General features: G+C 38.3%; 1 pseudogene; it reads right to left on the minus strand.

Annotated features, from left to right (window-relative positions):
• Nucleotides 1–12,864, minus strand: part of LOC128661326 (zinc finger protein 208-like) — a 125,155-nt pseudogene that overhangs the window by 35,393 nt on the left and 76,898 nt on the right.

Consider the following 12,864-nt stretch of genomic DNA (forward strand, 5'->3'; position numbering starts at 1 on the left):
GGGGTGATAGGGGGCAACCCTGTCTTGTCCCATTTAATATGGGGAAAAGAGCGGATTTGTATCCCCCCGTGGCAACCTGGGCCCGTGGGTTTGAGTATATTGCCCACAAAGCTTTCAAAAAGGCATCATTGAAACCCAGTTCTTCCATGATCGCAAACATATATCTCCAGTCTATTCTGTCAAACGCCTTCTCCGCATCCAAAGATAGAATTAGAGAAGGCGTCCGAGTTTCCCCTAGATGGTGAATTAAATTAATCACCCGCCTTAAGTTATCTGGGGCTTCCCTGTTCTGTATAAATCCCACCTGGTCCGGGTGAACCAGGTGCGGCATAATTGATTTAAGACGGTTGGCCAAAATTTTAGTGAATATTTTGAGATCTTGGTTAATTAGTGAGATGGGTCGGTAGTTTTGACATCTCCTGTGATCTTTATCTGGTTTGGGGATAACGACTATCTTCGCATCTAGCAACTCCTGAGGGATTGGGTTACCATCCATGATGGAATTACAAAATTTGGTTAAATGTGGGACTAGGGCGTTTTTGAAAAGTTTATAATACTCCCCTGGGAACCCGTCAGGGCCAGCTGCTTTCCCTGGTTTTAAGTCTTTGATGGCTTTGGAGACTTCCATAGGGGATATCGGGGTATTAAGGGTAGTCTTTTGTTCTGTCGTCAGTGGTGTCAGATCACATTTATCTAAAAATTTTCTTGTTTGGTGTAAGGTCTCTGTGTTGTGAGTAACTTTTTCACCGTCATAAAGCTTGCCATAGAAGTTAGCGAAAGATTCTATTATCTCCCTAGGGTGTGAAGTCAGGGTCCCTTTCTCTGTTTCTATCAGGTCTATGGCCGATGCCCTACATCTCTCTCTTATTTTGTGTGCCATATATCTATCCGGCTTGTTTGCATAGATAAAGTACTGCGATTTAAGACTCTGTACTGCTCTTGCTGCTTGTGAGTTTAATATCATTGCTAGGGATTGTTTTTTGTTCTGGATAATTTGTAGGGCCGCTGGGTTTTTAGTTATTTTATGTTGTCTCTCCAATGCTTCAATCTCTTTATGGAGCTGATCTATGTATGTCCTGCATTTCTTAGTAATCTTAGTTTTGAGTTGGATCAGCAATCCTCTAACCACTGCCTTATGGGCTGCCCATGTATACATTGGGTTCGCGGTTGAGTCTGTGTTAATGGACCAAAATTCTGTCATGGAGCGTACCATGTCTTTGTGATCTTGATTATTTCTTAAAAGAGTTTTGTCGTATGTCCAAGTTCTGTTTCTGTTAATGTCCCTTAGTCCGTCTAGGTCAATCGAGATGATAGAATGGTCCGACCATTCACAAGCATGGATAGCCGATTCACGTAGCATGGGTTGTAAGATTTGGCTTAGATATATGTAGTCGAGTCTGACATAAGTGTTATGTGCAGCTGAGTAGAAGGTAGTGTCGGTGGTTGTCCCATACAGCGTGTGCCATGTGTCTCTAAGGGTATGTGGAGTAAAAGAGTCTTGTATATCTTTGACAATGCGATTATGCCTGTGTTGTTTAGGGGTTAGTGCTTTATTGTGTGACGGTTGGGTAGAAGTCATAGTAATGTTAAAGTCTCCTGCAAGTAAAATTTTAGTTTGTGACCAGTCCGTCAGTAGATGCGCGATGTGGGCAAAGAACGTATGTTGGTTGTCGTTGGGGGCGTACACATTGCACAGGGTAACCTCATTATCTAGAATGCGTCCCCGCACTATCAAATATCTACCATCTGGGTCAGTCAACGTGCTTGTATGATGGACATCTACAGAAGAGTGGATCAGTATAGATACCCCCCGTGTTTTATTAGGGGCCGTAGCATGGTAGTGTGTTGGGAATTGTTTATTCCAATATTTCGGTATGTTGTCTCTCATAAAGTGTGTTTCCTGAAGAAACACCAGTTTAGCGTCTAGTGCCCTATATTGATTCATTGCTAGTCTGCGCTTAATATCCGTGTTGAGACCGCGGACATTGTGAGATATCAATCTAATCTTGGTGTTCATAGGTGCATGTATTGGTCTGTAGTTCTATATAATATGGAGTGTATGTGGGCAAGTAATCTGCAAAGTAAGTCATCTTACCCCAGAGTTTCTGGTCTGTTGTGGTGAGCTGCCACCCGTGGAACTGTATCTCGAGAGGATCGCTAGGAGGAGGGGAGAAAGAGGAAAAGATTAAATAACAAAATAGCAAACAAATAACATTTAACTGGTCCCCAAAAAGGGGATAACTTAACAATATCTGGAAACAGTCCAGAGGTCGGGCGGAAGCCACCGGACCTCAATGTAAGGGGGGGACATTTATCAGCCCCCTTTAAAGTGTTAATAGAATTAGTGCTAGTGCAAAGCATGTCTCTCTCTAAACTCAATCATAATTATTTATAGACTCTGACTGGTCGAGCATGAGAGGAAGTTCAGTACAAAATAAGAAGGGAATTCATGACTCTTTGTTTCTGGTCTCAGTTGTTTTTTGCCTTTTGTAGCTGACCTTTTGCCAGGCCATATGGGTGTTGGATCTTGTTGCATCACTTTTCTTTGCTGATGGGGCCTCCTGATCTGGAATAGTCGGAGGGTCAAGGCCCAATATTCCACATACCTCTGGGATATCTTCCTGGTGTTTAATGTTTATGATCTTGGAGTCTTTAGTAATGCTTAATACAAAGGGGAATCCCCATCTGTATGGGATCTGTTGTTTGCGAAGTATACTTGTTAGTGGTTTCAAAGAGCTTCTGCGTTGTAGGGTACGTAAGCTTAAATCTTGGAAGAATTGAATGACATTTCCTTGAAACTTAAAAGTTGGGTTCTTTCTGGAAGCCTGTAATATTTTTTCTTTGTCTGGAAAGAAGGTCATCCGAGCTATCACATCTCTTGGGGGGATGCCATTTTTAGTTTTGGCTTTGAGAGCTCTATGTGCCCTTTCCACATGGAACGTGTACTCGGGGGGTGAGTCTGTTATCTGGTGGAAGAGTTGCGTTATATATGGCAGAATTTCCTTGGGTGTGACATCTTCTGGTATTCCCTTTAATCTGATATTGTTCCTTCTGTTTCTGTTCTCTAAGTCCTCCATTTTATCTTGTATTTCCTGTAGGAGTTGCTGTTGATCGGAGATTGTTTGTGTTAATTCATCTACGTTTTCCACCATTGAGTCCTTCTGGTCTTCCAAGATATCGATTCTGTTTCCCATATCTGTAAGGTCAGATTTGATTTCAGCTAAGCTGGAGGTAACCGAAGTATGTATAGAGTCTATTTTCCCCCACAATTTTTCAAAGTTATCCGTTAGGTCTTTCTTTGATACCAGGGATTGAAGATCAGCTCTGGTAATCGGAGATTGATCCTCAAAGGATGGCGGTAGAGATTGTTCTGAATCATCTACTGTTTCCATGTCTTTGTTAGCTTTAGGTATGTGTGTGGTTTTAAAGAAGGACACTACTGTGGAAGGGGTGCCTGGGTTAGGTAGCTTCTCTCCCTTTCCCCCTCTTCTTGTAGCCATTATTGTCCTATACACAGATCTTAAGGAAAGGAGTTGTTTACAGTGTGCCTTAAGACAAGCAGACCTCTCTCTCACTTCTCATTCAGAGCGTAGTGTCAAAACAAGCCTTGGGGTGGTTGGATATCTTAGGTAAAGAGAAATTATGCAAATGGATTGAGGCAATTTTAAATATTATATAGATATATTTCAAAGATTCCCCTTCATTTAAGTAGTTAGCACTATTCCATTACTTCTCTTTTAATAGCTCATGTGGAGGCTGATGTCCCCCTACTTCACCTGCAGGTTCTACATATCATCAGGAGTCCCCGCAAACTTATATGTAAAGGACAGTCTCTTAAAGTGCATCCTGGAGACCGTAGACATGAAATAAATGATGGGTTCTGTGCATACGAAAATGACTGCTGTTAAATCCGCTAATGCTATCTGATGTTAATGTCACAAGTCCTCACAGACCTCTCCCAGACTCTCTTTTTTGTTTATGCAATAGGGGTTAATATCTCCTGTAATAGATAGGTGGCAAGATATTTCTGGGTTTGCATGCCCTATTGGGCCAGGTTGACAAATTAAAAGTCTCTGGGAAGCCCACAATTGTCTCCGTACCCTCTATGAGGGCTTATTTTATTAAGGCACGTGTCTTCAGGAGCTGGAAGGGTTATGTGAGCCCTTTGGGTATTAGCGGTGCTCTGTTTAGTCGTGTGTGGGATCGACTTTATGCCCTGAGCCCCCTCGTTATTTCAAACTTCCCCTCCGGGGCCCCCTTACCTCCCAATGTGTGCTGTCTTGTCTTTACACCTCGGGGACGTGCGGGACTGATCTTCTCCACCACCCGATTGATATCGGGTGGTGCTGGCACCAACTTTTCTGCCCCACGAGGTCCGGAGTCTGAGGATGCGGGAGGGGGAGGCCCCGGGAAAGATGGCGGATCTTCGCGCCAAACTTCAGCACCAGCGCGGTACCTCACCTTGTCGGCTCCCCAGCAGTACCCGACGGGTATCGGGTAAGTCTCGGTCTATCACTCTAGGGATTCTCTAGTTGCGGATGGACCTCTGGTACTGAGCTGTCCTCCGTGGAGCTGCTCCTTTACTCCGTCGCTAGGTCCGGCAGTCCCCAGATTATACGGTGACACTTTGGTTTCCAAATTTTCTCTCCTGAGCCTGCAGGGTTGTATCTCTAGTGCTTGGTGGGCATAGCTGTACCCCAAAAAAGGCACTATATCACTATTATAAGTTCTTTTTTGGCCCAAAAAGCAGAGAGCTCTTTCTCAGGACGTCTGCTTCTCTCGGCAGTTAGCTCCGCCCCCCAACAAACAAGATCTTAAAGGGACAATGAACCCAATCTTTTTTCTTTCGTGATTCAGATAGAGCATGCAATTTTAAGCAACTTTCTAATTTACTCCTATTATCAAATTTTCTTCATTCTCTTGGTATGTTTATTTGAAAAGCAAGAATGTAAGTTTAGATGCCGGCCTATTTTTGGTGAACGAATCGGGTTGTCCTTGCTAATTGAACAGCACCAATAAACAAGTGCTGTCCATGGTTCTGAAACCAAAATGTGCTGGCTCCTTAGCTTAGATTCCTTCTTTTTTTTAAAAAAAAAAGATAGCAAGAGAATGAATAAAAATTGATAATAGGAGTAAATTAAAAAGTTGCTTAAAATTGCATGCTCTATCTGAATCATGTAAGAAAAAAATTGGGTTCAGTGTCCCTTTAACTTACCGAATAAGTCTATTACAAAAGATTTATGGGGTAATAAATCTCCTAAAATTGCCTTAAGAAAGCTTCAACTAGATAAGAACTCAGGTGGCTGGTCACTACTGAACAGTGAAGCATACTCTATTGCATGTCTCTCTAAAGTAGCTTTGGATTGGCTGACTCAAATGGGTCATTTTGCTTTATTGGAAATAGAATCAGAAATGGTAAAACCTCATACCTTGCAAGTAATATTACATATAAAACCACATAAACTCCCAAAGCCACTTCAAAATTTACAAATCTTTAAAGAGCAGGTTGTTGCTTGGAGCAAGATGTGTACTCGCTGTTTAATTAATCCTAGTGTTTCACGTTATTTACCTATTTTAGGCAACCCAGATTTTACACCTAGCTTACAAGACTACCCTTTTGTTCTTTGAAAGAATAAAGGATTAGAGTATGTACACCAACTTATAGATTTAGTTAACCGAAAAGTGAAAACTTTTCAACAAATAAAAAATGAATTTCAAATCTCGAACCTAAATTATTTTGCTTTCTTACAGGTCAGGCACTTCTGTATGAAATTAATTAACGTTAATACTATTAACAGGGAATGGCAGGTTATTGATAGCCTAATTAATATTTACGTGACTGGGTATTATAAAATTTCTTATTTATATACTACTCTAACCAAAGAAGATAATATAAAAAAAAATCTGATCTCGCTTTCAACTAATTGGGTAAAAACAGATCTAAATGAGACCTGTCCTACTCTCATCAAACAAAGTGAAAAAAGCTACTGCTTCAATGGATAGAATGGAGTCTCAATTAAAATTACTACACCAAGCATATATGACCCCCCGTCGGTTAAAAAAAATGGTCTAAAACTAAGGATATAGGGTGTGTTAAAAATGCCTGTTGCCAGATGCTAACTTAATTCACTGCATATATAACTGACCCAAAATGCAACAATTCTGGGTCAAATTACAGTTTTTTATAAGTAAAATTTTTAAGGAAGAAATTAAATTTTCTATTTACGATATCATATTTCTCTGTAATGGGAAACTATGGGGATCCAGAACTAAGTTACTTAATTTAAGTATAATCTTGGGTCACAATCTAATTTGTAGGACCTGGAAAAATATAAAACCTCCCACTTTAAGCATGGTTATTAATTCCTTGAAAGATTAATTAATTTTGGAACAATACAGCCCATGTAGCTCTGGAGAGACATTTGTTGCTAAAACTCTATCCAAATGGGAGTGCTTTATCAAATACCTACCACTAGCAGAATTAAATCAAATTATCTCCCCATTCAGATCATCTAAACTTTTAGAGCAATGGGAGCTAGATAATCTCTAGAGATCTTTGCTAGGGGCGGTCATGGTGGCGGGTGGGGTAGGGGGTCCTTCTTTTTTTTTCTCTTCTCTCCAGGATGAAGTTAAGGCTTATACTGGACTTCTCTTTTCTTCTTTTTTTTTATTATGTGTTATTTTATAATGTATCTTGAACAACCTGGGACACATTTTTGTGTTTAAATTATTGTTATAATAGATGTTATCCTGTGTGATGAAAATGCTTTTTGCTTTAAATGTATTATGTAATTGCAAATCTAAACAGAATTTTTTTTAAAAAAAATTGGTGTTTGATAATACCTGATTTCAATAAAAAACTTTTTTCAACTTTCTAAACATATGAAGGGTTTCTTCCTTTGTGAATCCTTTCATGCTTTTTCAGATTACTAATATGTGTAAAACTTTTCCCACACTCTGAACATGTGAAAGGCTTTTCTCCTGTGTGAATCCTTTTGTGACTTTTCAGATGATTTATTTGTGTAAAACATTTTCCACAATCTGTACATGTGAAAGGTTTTTCTCCTGTGTGAATCCTTTCATGCTTTTTCAGATCACTCTTTTGTGTAAAACATTTTCCACACTCTGTACATGTGAAAGGCTTTTCCCCTGTGTGAATAATTTCATGCTTTTTCAGATCACTCTTTTGTGTAAAACATTTTCCACACTCTGTACATGTGAAAGGCTTTTCCCCTGTGTGAATCCTTTCATGACTTTTCAGATTACTCTTTTCTGTAAAACATTGTCCACACTCTGTACATGTGAAAGGTTTTTCGCCTGTGTGAATCCTTTCATGAGTTTTCAGACAATCCATTCGTGTAAAACCTTTTCCACACTCTGTACATGTAAAAGGCTTTTCTCCTGTGTGAATCCTTTCATGAGTTTTCAGCTCAATCTTTCGTGTAAAACTTTTTCCACACTCTGTACATGTGAAAGGCTTTTCTCCTGAGTGAATCTTTTTATGAGTTTTCAGATGATCCATTTGTGTAAAACATTTGCCGCACTCAGTACATGTGTGTGGTTTCTCACCTGTGTGAATTGTGTGGTGTTTTAGTAAATTAGACTTCCATCTAAAGCTTTTCTCACATTCTGTAGATTTGAAAGGTTTCTCCTTTGTATGAATCATTTGGCTAGACTGTAGACTTTTCTCTTCTTTAATATGTTTTGAAAACTCAGTAAATGTGTGTGGTTTATCCTCTGAAATAATAATTCCACTAGATAAGTCATAAATGTTGTCCTCTTGTTTGATGACTAAATTACTCTCTGTACATAATGATTGCTTCCAAGTTCCTGCCAATTCACCATCTTCTTTAAATTTCTGCTGTGCTGTCTCCAATGTTTGTGAATAGCCATTGGTGTCTGAGACTATTGGAGTTTGTGGTATCATTCTGAGGCTTCTTGGAGTAAAGGATGGATATGAACTATCCATGTGTTTGTCTACATAAAAAGAATTGTAATAAAGAAAAATAAGAATGTTTATTCTTTATAATATAATCCATCTCAATAAAACATTTTTTTATACTCAAAAATGTCTTCTGTTTTGTATTTTTAAATATATTTACCTGTAAATCACAAATTAAAAAAGGATGACATAGAATGTATACATTACTACATCATAGTAACCTAAATTACTGATTACTGATGTAAACAAGTTATAGGGCCGCATTAAACAAGGTGCATGTGGATAATGTTCTCAGCCAGGGAACAAGTACATCTGTATTCTGGGCAAGAGAGGTGGCATCCACCATCCTCATTTAACATTGCACAAGCAACTGCACATACAGCCCTGCCCGGCTCATGCACAACTAGTTGGGTGAGAACATGATGCATTAATCATCACAGACTAATCATCAGTGTGAGATGTTTTGAGAGGGTAAGAAGCAGTGACCTTATGATAATCTTTAGCTTTCGGCTGTGGTTGTTCTATTTATATAAACAGCCAAAAACTTTATTAGTTTAATAATACTCACTGTAAAATTAAGCACACAAATCAGCGGTGGTTCTGAGGTGGGGAACACTGGGGGAGTTGTGGGTGTCCACACATGGGAACAAGGTATGCATAAGTGTAGTTATGGGTGTTCCATGAGCAAGGTCAGGGCAAGGGAAAATGTAGTTGCCGGTGTTCTGAGTGATGAACCAGGTCAAGGGGTGAGGTTAGGCAGTTGTTGGACATGATCTGTCTAAAAGGACAGAGGGGGGAGTAGTATTTTTTACCCTCCTCCTCAGCCCAATGGGGGTTGCTCCTTCTTTATAACGTCACTGACACAAATGTACTTAAAGACGCAGATATAAATATAATAGTTTATATTTGTTTAATGAGTGATCTATTCTATATTCCAAGTAATTAAAGTCAGCATAATATCTATTTTACTCACCTAACACATATGAGTTCATGTTGATAACAGGCTCCAATGTCTGTTCAGGAAGAAGGTTCCCTTATTCACTCCAGTTACATCAATACGTGATATCTCTCAGTGCTCTGGCCGTAAAAAGTATATTAAATGGTTTAGACAGATAATAATAAATAATGGTTCTGATTAGCTGTACGTATGGTATAATTAAAGGCACGCATAACAATTCATGTGATATAGATCAGCTATTTAGGTTATTACATATGTGCTATTGATTCGGCACAAGCATTTAGTACAGTTAGCTCTGTGGGTGTTATAAACTGCCCCTTAAATATGAATCTCCCCAGATCTATACAACATAATGGTAGAAAATCTGTTTAAGGGGGGCCATATCACAACTTTACAAATATATTATAATCTTTGTTTTCTATCATTTATATGAAACAATATTTTCTCCTGAAAGAAATGTTAAATATCAGTTGTTTAAATCTAAGTTAAATTGGATACTGCAGTATTGATATTGTACTTCCTACTAATTTTCACTGTCAGACATTTTGACATGTGCTCCACCCCCCCCCCTTTAACTGCAATGGGGTATGGGAGAGATAGGCACTAACATGTTAATTTCAATTGTTATATTGGATAGAGTTAAGAAAATAAAGAATGTGTGTTTACATAGAGTGATAATATATTAAGACATGTTCTTTTGGCAAATTCAGTCCATTTAAAAGAACCATAAAATATAGAATTACAAAACCACAGATGCATAATAAAAATACAATGCAATAAAACTTACTATGATTTTTAAAAGAGCAATAGATTGTATTCTAATAAATGTAGTTCTGCACCTGTACCATGCAACAGCTATCAGCCAATAACAGACTCATATCTTTATAAAATTTGAACTCCTGCATATGCTAAGTAGGAGCTGGTGCCTTATAACAGGTCATTAACCCTTTCAGTGCTAACGACAGCTCTGAGCCATTGCAGAGTTTCTCACTCAGGTGCTAACAATGGCACAGAGCCATTGCTAGCACTCTCCCACCTTGAGGGAGATCTGGGGGCTCCCACCCACTTCTACCCCAGCGGTCAGGCCTGTATAGTGAGAGGCATCACCAAGGCTTCACGTTTTGCGCTGTGACATCACATGCAATGATGTGATGATGTCACTGTGCAACTTTATTAAAAATAGACAATGACAAGAATAGTGAAAGGAGGCATGCTGCTTAGAAGCCTGTAACTCAGGCATCTAAGCAGCTACAGGCCCCCAAGACCCAACAGTGTAAGTCGTGGGGGTCTCAAAGAAAAAAATAAACAAAAATATTTAAAAAAATAATAATAAAAAAACCCTTAGATCAGCTTAGCACCCAGGTGGGAAAGTGCTTAGCACTCAAAGGGTTAAAAAAGGCTGTGTAGAATTTGATAATGAAAATAAATTACAAACAGTATAAAGTGTATGGCAAATTTCACCTTTAGGTTTATTTTTTATGTAAAATAACTTTTTGCTGTTTTATACACCGGTAAAACAAGTCATTAGAAACACATTAAAGGGACAGCAAAGTCAAAATTAAACTTTTATGATTCAAATTTAAATATCTTTCCAATGTCCTTCTATTATCAAATCTGCTTTATTCCCTTGGGGACCTTTGTGACAAAGCTTATAATGCACTATGGTGCGCTAGCTGCTGATTAGTGGCACATACAAGCCTCTTGTCATTGGCTCACCGTATGTGCTCAGCTAACTCTCAGTAGTGAATTGCAGCTGCTTCAGTAAAGGATATCTAGAGAATAAAGCAAATATCATAATAGAAGTCAGTTGGAAAGTTGTTGAAAATTTTATGTTCTATTTAAATGATGAAAAATATTTGGGGTTTCTTGTTATTTTACGGGAAAACAAAATGTACAGGACACTGTCCCTTTAAGTCTGTGATCATGTGACAAACAGCTGAAGGTGCAGAATACACTTACTAAGGTCTTTACTAACAACAAGTATCAGTCACAGATCAGTGGGATAAACGTTCTGATGATAAACAGGTGCAGCTAATAGAAATAAGAAATGTATTATAAAATAACCTCATTAGAAATAAAATAATATGCAGATCACAAGATATTTATGATTAGATCAGTATATGTGATGAGACTGATACAACAGGGCCATAAGCTGAGTGATATTTATTACTGGAGCAAATAGTAGCTTCACACTAATATTAAATGAAAATGGTTTATCTGGGCTCTACAATTAAATAAGTACAGTTGAGTTTTTTTTATATAAACTCAGTTTCTTATATGAAGTGAAATATTTTATCTTTATCATAACAAAATACAGAACAATATTTTCTCATCATTATATAAAACACAACAGTGTGAGGCTGTTAATAAAGATTTATGTCAGGGTTTGCATATTACCGTTTAGCAGAAGCTCTGTAAGTATGAAGTCTCTCTGGTTCCTCCTGTGATATCACTGAGTGTTACACAGATATTTATACTAATGTGGGAGTGTCACCTTTCCCTGTGTGACTCACATGAGTACAACTTGTCAGTTGGGAGACAATGAGAGGGTCACACCTGGCCTTTTGTTCTCATATAGATGTCTATTGTCCCCTCTGGTGTCACATGAATACAGAGTCCCTGCCTCCCCCTCAGGGTGTGATTATTATATGGATAAGTAAGGAGGAAACAAACGCCTAGATTTAGAGTTCTGCGTTAGCCTTCAAAAGCAGCGTAAAGGGGTCCTAACGCTGCATTTTACTGCCCGCTGGTATTTAGAGTCAGGCAGGTAAAGGTGTACCGCTCACTTTTATTCCGTGACTTTTCCATACCGCAGATCCCCTTACGTCAATTGCGTATCCTATCTTTTCAATGGGATCTGCATAACGCTGGTATTTAGATTCTTGGAAGAAGTGAGCGATACACCCTCTACCGACAAGACTCCTACCGCCTAAGAAAAGTCTGTCGTTAAGAGCTTTATGGTCTAACACAGAACATAAAGCTCTTAACTACAGTGCTCTAAAGTACACCAACACTCATAAACTACCTATGTACCCCTAAACCGAGGCCCCCCCACATCGCCGCCACTATTATAACATTTTTTAAACCCTAATCTACCGACCGCACATCGCCGCCACCTACATTATACCTATGAACCCCTAATCTGCTGCCACTAACATCGCCGACACCTACATTATATTTATTAACCCCTAATCTGCCCCCCCCCAACGTCGCCGCAACCTAACTACAAGTTTTAACCCCTAATCTGCCGACCGGACCTCGCCGCCACTATAATAAATGTATTAACCCGTAAACCGCCGCACTCTTGCCTCGCAAACACTATAATAAATTGTATTAACCCCTAATCTGCCCTCCCTAACATCGCCGCCACCTACCTACAATAATTAACCCCTAATCTGCCGCCCCCAACGTCGCCGCTACTCTAATAAAGTTATTAACTCCTAAACCTAAGTCTAACCCTAATACCCCCCTAAGTTAAATATAATTTAAATACAACAAAATAAATTTACTCTAATTAAATAAATTAATCCTATTTAAAACTAAATACTTACCTGTAAAATAAACCCTAATATAGCTACAATATAACTCATAATTACATTGTAGCTATTTTAGGATTTATATTTATTTTACAGGCAACTTGTATTTATTTTAACTTGGTACAATAGTTATTAAATAGTTATTAACTATTTAATAACTACCTAGCTAAAAGAAATACAAAATTACCTGTAAAATAAATCCTAACCTAAGTTACAATTAAACCTAACACTACACTATCATTAAATTAATTAAATAAATTAACTACAAGTACCTACAATTAAATACAATTAAATAAACTAAACTAAAGTACAAAAAAAACAACTAAATTGCAGAAAAATAAAAAATTACAAGAATTTTAATCTAATTACACCTAATCGAAGCCCCCTAATAAAATAAAAAAGCCCCCCAAAATAATAAAATTCCTTAC

The sequence above is a fragment of the Bombina bombina genome, chromosome 5 (genome assembly GCF_027579735.1).
Source record: "Bombina bombina isolate aBomBom1 chromosome 5, aBomBom1.pri, whole genome shotgun sequence".
NCBI lineage: Eukaryota > Metazoa > Chordata > Amphibia > Anura > Bombinatoridae > Bombina > Bombina bombina.